At 47.9% G+C, this 7,108-nt stretch overlaps 1 long non-coding RNA gene across 1 annotated transcript; it reads left to right on the top strand.

Moving 5' to 3' along the window:
- The first annotated feature begins 1,139 nt into the window (after positions 1-1,139).
- On the top strand, positions 1,140-4,403 carry LOC116088769. The gene is made up of 3 exons (XR_004118008.1): positions 1,140-1,336; positions 1,622-1,740; positions 2,032-4,403. It is a non-coding gene; the product is annotated as an uncharacterized LOC116088769 (long non-coding RNA).
- The last annotated feature ends 2,705 nt before the right edge of the window (positions 4,404-7,108 follow it).

The raw sequence follows: 7,108 nt of genomic DNA, 5'->3' as shown, positions 1-7,108 counted from the left end.
TTAAGTCAGGGTCAGTGTGTTTTTTCCTTTGGCCCCTTTATCCTACCACCCTCTCAACTCTACCTTGTTGCTCCCCCTACCCATTCACCCAGGAGCTCCATCTATCTACCTTCTCTCCAAACCAGCAGCTTCCTACATCCTGACCACTTAGCACTATGTCAAATGACTATCACAAACTACCAGGAACACCATTGATGGTTGCCTGAGTGCACTTCCCAGAGTTCCTGTGGCTGGCAAGATGGCTAGTGGTAAATAAAGGTGCTGGTCAGTATAAGCCTGATGTGAGTTCCAGCTCCAGATGGAAGGAGAGAACCTACTCCACAAAGTTGTCCTTTGACTCTCACTCCTCTCTCTCTCTCTCTCTCTCTCTCTCTCTCTCTCTCTCTCTCACACACACACACACACACACACACACACACACACACACACGATAATCTAAAAAATATATTTTTTAAATCTTGAGCTGCCAGGAGTAGTGGCCCAGACCTTAATCCCAGCACTTAGGAGAAGGAAACTGTGAGTTCAAGGCCAGCTTATTCTACACAGAGTTCCAGGACACTCTGGGATATCTGTCTCAAAACACAATAATAACTAAACAAACACATAATTAAATAAACAAATAGTCTTAAGAGGCCGGAGAGATAGCTCAGTGGTTAAGAAAACTGGTTGCTTTTGCAGAGAACCGCAGTTCAGTTTCCAGCACTCACAAAGCTGCTCACAAACATCTGTAGCTCAAATTTCTGGGGATCTAGTGTCGCCTTCTGGCCTCCGTTAGCACCAATCACGCACAAGACATGCGCGCGGTGAAGCAAACATGCAGGCAAAACATGCATATATAATACTACTTTTAAATTAAAAAAAAAAAAAAAACCTTGCAGTCATCCGCGATTTCCTTTCTTTTCCTGTCATCCCACTTTCTGTCGGTCCACCATTTGTAAATTCATCTCCACTGTGTTCCTTGCCATTGTGGGAGCCCATCTTGGGGAACCCGGGGGAACTGAGAAATGGAAGGGCTTGTAGCACCACAGGCGGGGAGAGATGAACGGTAGGTTCAGAGTCTGTAGGCTGGACCCAAGTCTCGGCCCCGCCCCTCCCGAGAGCTGCCCGGGCCCTCCTGTGAGAGGCAGTTCCCGTGCGCTCCCAGAGACCTGTGCGCGAGCAGGTGCCAACGGTGCCAACGATGCCAACGGTGCCAAGGGCCCCAGAGGGACTGGCAGCCGAAGGAGGAGCAGCCGCGTTCTGCTGAGCCGCCGAGGGATCAGGCTTGTCAGAGGAGGAGCGCACAAGGCACTGCATCTCCGAAGCTCCTGAACACCCTGGAAGTGGTTTACCGTTGGTGGGTGCCCCCCTCGTCTCCAGGCCCAACCTCTTCGACTTTCAACCATCTTAGCTACGTCTATAGCTACCTAGGTCTAGAACCTTCCCCGTGATCTGCCACAACTGAAGTTCCAGCTTTCTTTCCTATCCCCCTACCTCGGAAGCTTGTTCTCACCCCCAAGGACCCCCTGCCACCCAGCAAGCCAGTCCCTACTCCCCCTCCCCGCCCCCCTCAATGGGTGAGCCAGAAGACATAGTGCAGCCCTCTTAGGGCGGGTAACTTCGTCCTGTCCTTCTGTTGCAGGCTCTGAGCAGCCACTCACTGGGCAGCACCTTAGCTGCTGTATTCACCATGCTGAAGGAGGCTGTGGGTATCCTGCCCAGAGAAGCAGGATGCCTAGGACCATGCCTACCTTCACCAAGGTGAGTGCTCTGTGGGAGGAGGGCCAGGTTGAAGAGCCTGGGAATGGGAGGTTGAATGCCCACCCTTTGTTTCTCCCTCCGGTGCTCCCAGACAGTGTCTGCTGGTCTTGAGTTGAGTGGTAGTTGAGCTGAGAATCCACAGAGACAGCCCTGGGCATCCTATCTTACAGAGGGATATGGGGATGCTGGACAAAGGCAATAAGGGGGAAGAGAAAGACCATTGCCTATGGGATGGAATGTAAGCTTCAGGATTGGCCTTGAGCTCAAACTTCTGTTTGTTTTCTGTCTAAGGATGTGGTGGGAACTTGAAACCTGAGACTTCCAGAAGATGCTGGCCACCAACTGGTGCCTCACGCAGAAACCCCACAGGTCCTGCCAGCACTGGACCCATGCTCTTTCTCCTGTAGCTTTGCCTTGGCTCAAGACCCATCTGCACCAGTTCTTTGGTCCCCAGGAGTTCCTTTGGAGGCCTGGCTGTCCCTGTGCTCTGCAAGAGCAGACAAGATGTGGGTCTGGTTGGGCCCCAAACAGGCCTGAACCTCTGCATGAAGGAGGAGACTGGAGTCTCTCCAGCCAACAAATCACCGGAGCTAGCCTGTTTCTCTTTATGACCAGGAGGAGTTTCAGCAGGAAATTCAGCCTAGTCCTGGGGAGGGGGCCGGTCACAGCCTCTCACTTAAGAATGTAGTTTCAAAGGGGATGAGACTTCCCAAGCATCAGTGTGTCAGACACAAGGCCAGGGCAGAGTAATGAGCATGGTGAGAGTTGAGGAAAAGCTGAGATGCCCTCCGACAGGCAGGCCCCAAGGAAGGCTGCCTGAGGGAAGTGGCCCATTAGCCCTGCAGGCTATGGAGGTGGTTAAGAGTGTGACAGAGGATTGGCTTTTGATTTTAGATTTCCTCAAGTCAAGAGTGTAACAGAGGGCTGGCCTTCTACTTCGTGTTTATGTACAGTCAGAGAGTGACGGGACTGGGTTTGGATTTTAGATTTCCTCAAGATAAAGCTCCTGCCCTCCAAACGTGGAAGGGAAACGGACATTCGGGAAGCAGCTTCGCCTTGGAGGGAGCTGGGCTGTGTCAGAAGGGGTCGGCAAGCCTGCCTTTCTGTGGCCCCACTGAGCTCTCCTCCTTTCCCACTGGGTACAGAGCTTGTGCCTTCTGGACCTTGATCCCGTGAGGCTTCCTGGCAGCAGCTTCCTCAGAACCGGAGGTCTAGGTTGACTCCATCCCATCCAGTTGTGCTCCCTACTGTCCTGCGGTGGAGGCACCAGTGGGGCAGTATGAGAGCAAAACTGGGAGATGGCACCCGTGCGCAGAAACCCTCAAGGGGTTCACCCTGGGTAAGAAAATCAGCCAGAGATGTCTGATGCTGTGTAACAAACTACCCCACAATTTAGAAGCTTAAACATATTACAGGTTCGGTGGTTTAGGATGCCCAGCAGTTAGTGGTGTCTCTGGTGGTGTCCCACTCACAGGCTACAGTCAGAGTGTGCTCTGGCCGTGGTCTCTGTTATGATGGCCCAGTCAAGAGGAGATGCTGTCACTCTCAAAGTACAGTTGACAAGATTTCAGTTCCTTTCCAGCAAACCCACAAAGGGTCTTATTTTCTGCTTTTTGGCTGGCCTCTTTATTGCACAGGCCTCTCCACAATGCACCCCTCAATATGATGGGTGACTCCCACCAGGTTAAGCAAGCAAGAGAGAGCAAATGAAGTGGGCTCTGCCATCCATCTGGTTTCATAAGGGGGAATTCTGGGATGTTTTGTGTTGAAGGCCATACATACTAAAAGGGAGCAGGTCCACACTGGAGTACATACACCAGGGAGGGGAACGTTGAGGACCACCTCATGGGTCATCTCCAAGCCTGCCAGGACACCATCCAAACCCTGTCAGTGTCCTCACCTGGGCACACTACTGTGTTCAGTATCTTGTTACCCTAGTGCCACATTTTTAAACCCTGAACTATAATACCCTAAGATATAACCGGGGAGTCAGAGGTACACATTTGTTAGAGCTGCCTCTGCTATCTGTGGACCCCTTTCTAAGACAGCTGATCCCCTTGAATTTCCCTGAGCGGCATAAGGCGTCTAAAGCCTGCGTTGTTAGGCTGTCACTCGAACAAGCTTGGGCCCTGCTCTGAAGTTGATACTTGAGAGATCCCTGAGACTGGGAAAACTGATGGCTAAGCACATAGAAAAGTCTGCCTGTGTCCTTGCCCGTATCCATAGGGGTCACATAGATAAGGCTTAAAGATCAGAGCCCCTATCTTGGGAGAGCACTTCTTTATCCTCCTAGACAAGATCAGGTACCCTCATCCTAGAACTCCCTAAGGTTTTGATGAGGTTGGCACTCCCCGTGCACCTGCCCTAAAGCCACCAGTTCTGCCACAGGGTGTTACATCATCCCATGGCAATCTCTGGTAACTTTGTTTTTTTATTTTAGAATTTCCCTGCTCAAGGTTTATGAAGAGCTGGCATCTTTGGTTATTTTGTCTATAGATGTAATAAACTCAAGACCTGTTTGTACTGGGGGTAAAATATACGGGGGATGAAACCTATGTTATGAGAAACAGTATCCTCTTCTGCCTGAAACTTCTCTTTACTGGTGAACCTCAACTCTTGATTTGCTTTGACAACAAAGAAGGAATACTGGAATAGCCAGAGATGGAATAAGAGGTCCTTGATTTTATTACCCTGTACCTTCCCTTGCTCAGTGCCAAATTCCTTTCTGCCTCTGTCCTCCTGCTCCTTCAGATATCTGAACCAAAATCACCTTAGCCATCGATAGACTCAGTAGGCTGGAAGGAACTTGGAGTTCCTTCACCAGCTCCTCAGTAGGCCAGCAATTGAAGCCAGACATGGAGCTGTCTTAAGCATACAGCAAAGTTGAATCCACATTGTAGATATGCCCCTGAATGGACCATTCTGCATTTGCAAGACCCAACCACTCCACATCTGGTCAGCCCCAGCACTAAAACAGTAATCACTTGTGGCTAGAAAGGTAAAATAGCATAGCACTTGTGGAAAAAATTCAGTGGTTTCTGACTACACAATGACCATGTGATCGTGTGTGACAATCCTAGGCATATATGAGAGCTCTAGCAGTTTTAACAGCTGTGTCCATAGAACTGACAGTATCCCAAAGGCGGGAGCAACTTAAGTATTCATCAGGTAACCACAGATGTAAGCAAACATGACCAGTCCATGCAATGGGACATTATTGATGGAGAATGGCGCTCCGATATATGTGCACATGAATAAAACACTAAATGAAATAAATGCTGAACAAATAGTGTGGGATTCTAACAGGAGCCTAGGAGGCAAATTCAAATTCACAAGATGGGGAGCACGACAAACTGTCAATGAGCGTTACCTGGAGCAGTCACAGTGGGGAGTGAATGTGACATTGTATGCATATCTGAAATTCTCAAAATATATTAAAATGTAGGACAGCTTTGGTACTAGATTACTATCTAGTAAGGTCTAGAGTCAGTAGGGGCTGGGAGAATGGAGATGATAAATGAGGTAGACTAGTCTGCAACAGCCAACTTTATTCAGAGCATCAGACAATTCTGAGGGTTAAGAATCACATGAGTAAAGTGTACAATCACAAGGATAAGATGTACTTGACAAAAGTGTTTTTCCATAGAGGCATATAACAGCAAGCAATATACTCTGAAGTAAACTCACCTGGGAGGAGCACAAAAACAATCCTGTGTTTTGAAGAAGGCGGTCACTTTCCTCACAAGCACTCGGAATTCTCACAGGACTCGATTCTTGGACCATGTTCCTACAGTGACTTGTGATATGATATGCCTAGCACCATGATCACACAATCAGGGCTGAACTCGATGTGCACTTGATCAAGTTCACCAGTTGAGATGGTGGCACGTGTCTGTAATCCACTTGGAAGACTGTGGCAGGAGGATTGCTGCCACCCTGGCCTACATGGTAAATTTTGACTCCATTTCAACCAAACACAAGCCAACTAACTTGACAATATACCTCAATATAGTCATAAAGATGGCTTTTGACCCAGCAATCCAATCTTTGGGCATTTTCCAATAGAAATGAAAACCCGCGCCCACCAGATGGACATAGAATACTCATAGCAGCACTGTAACAGCTCCCAGACAGGTCAGACATAGTCACTACGAGCAGATAGACAAGGAGTGGTGTGCCTACATAAGTGGATGGATTACAGTTTTGACTACGTGGCTGAATGCCACAGACATGATGGACAGTCAGTTGGAAGGACATGCTGTATGTTTTGCTGTAGTTTTCCACTCATGCAGTTCAAGTCCAGACAAATTCCAGAGCAAAGCGCTAAGAGTGATCTCCTCAGGAGACCATGCCTGCAATGTGTGTGTGCAGAGTGCACAATCTTTTATTCTGGATCTTTGTTATATGGCTGTGTTTGGCTTGTGAGAGTCATTTAGCTTTATGATTCATGCACTTGTCTGTAATTAGAATTTGACTTCAAAGTTTAACCACACACCTGTTAGAATGGTTAAGCTCCAGAAGACTGAGAACAAATGTTGGCATGCTGGCACAGATGCAGAGAGCGGGCACTCCCAGGATGGATGGGGAGGTGAAATGGAACAGCCACGTGGGAACAGACTGATTTTTTTCCAAAACAAAATATACTTTCACTGTATAACCAAGCAAACATACTCTTCTTGTCTAGCCAAAGAAGCAGAAAACTTAAGTCCACACAAATGTCTGCACATGGGCATTGTGACACTTGACCTTGGCTGATTAACTTGTCTACAAAATTTGACTTGACTGATTAACATGTCTACAAAATTAGTAAAATACATTGTATGTGTGTGGATGAGAGTGTGTGTACTTTCTAAAACAGATCACAAGGCTCTGGTCTAATGAAAGGTTTAACTCACTGGCAAGTTTAACATTTTTTAATTGTTGGCAGGTGGTGAGGCAGTGGAAAGTGGATACTGTGGAAAGTAGGTGACTGGGAACTTGTCCTTTTGGATTACATGTTGTCCTGGTCCCTTCCTGTTGCCCTTCCATTCTGTTCCTGTACAACATGAAGTGAAGAACCTCCTCTACCACATACTCCATGCTTGCTTTTCCATTGCTATGCTTTCTACCCAAGTATCTCAAGCCAAGCAACAGACTAAGGGAAAGATTTGTAGTTGAGAAAAAGTGTCAAAGAGTTGAGGTATTGTAATTACCCACAACCCATTCTTGTGACTTAGAACCCAGGAAGCCCACACAACACAGGGGAAAAAACAGGTAAGGTGGTGTTGGAAAGGTCTGGTAGGGTTTGGGTGTGCAGCCAATACATTTGGGTACCTTTAAGGAAGTGATGTCTTTGTGGGTTGTATGGCAGGAAAAGGAGTTAATTCCA

Source organism: Mastomys coucha, unplaced genomic scaffold (genome assembly GCF_008632895.1).
Source record: "Mastomys coucha isolate ucsf_1 unplaced genomic scaffold, UCSF_Mcou_1 pScaffold14, whole genome shotgun sequence".
Taxonomy (NCBI): Eukaryota; Metazoa; Chordata; class Mammalia; order Rodentia; family Muridae; genus Mastomys; species Mastomys coucha.
The sequence above is the reverse complement of the archived record's forward strand: the minus strand, read 5'-3'. Positions and strand labels throughout refer to the sequence as shown.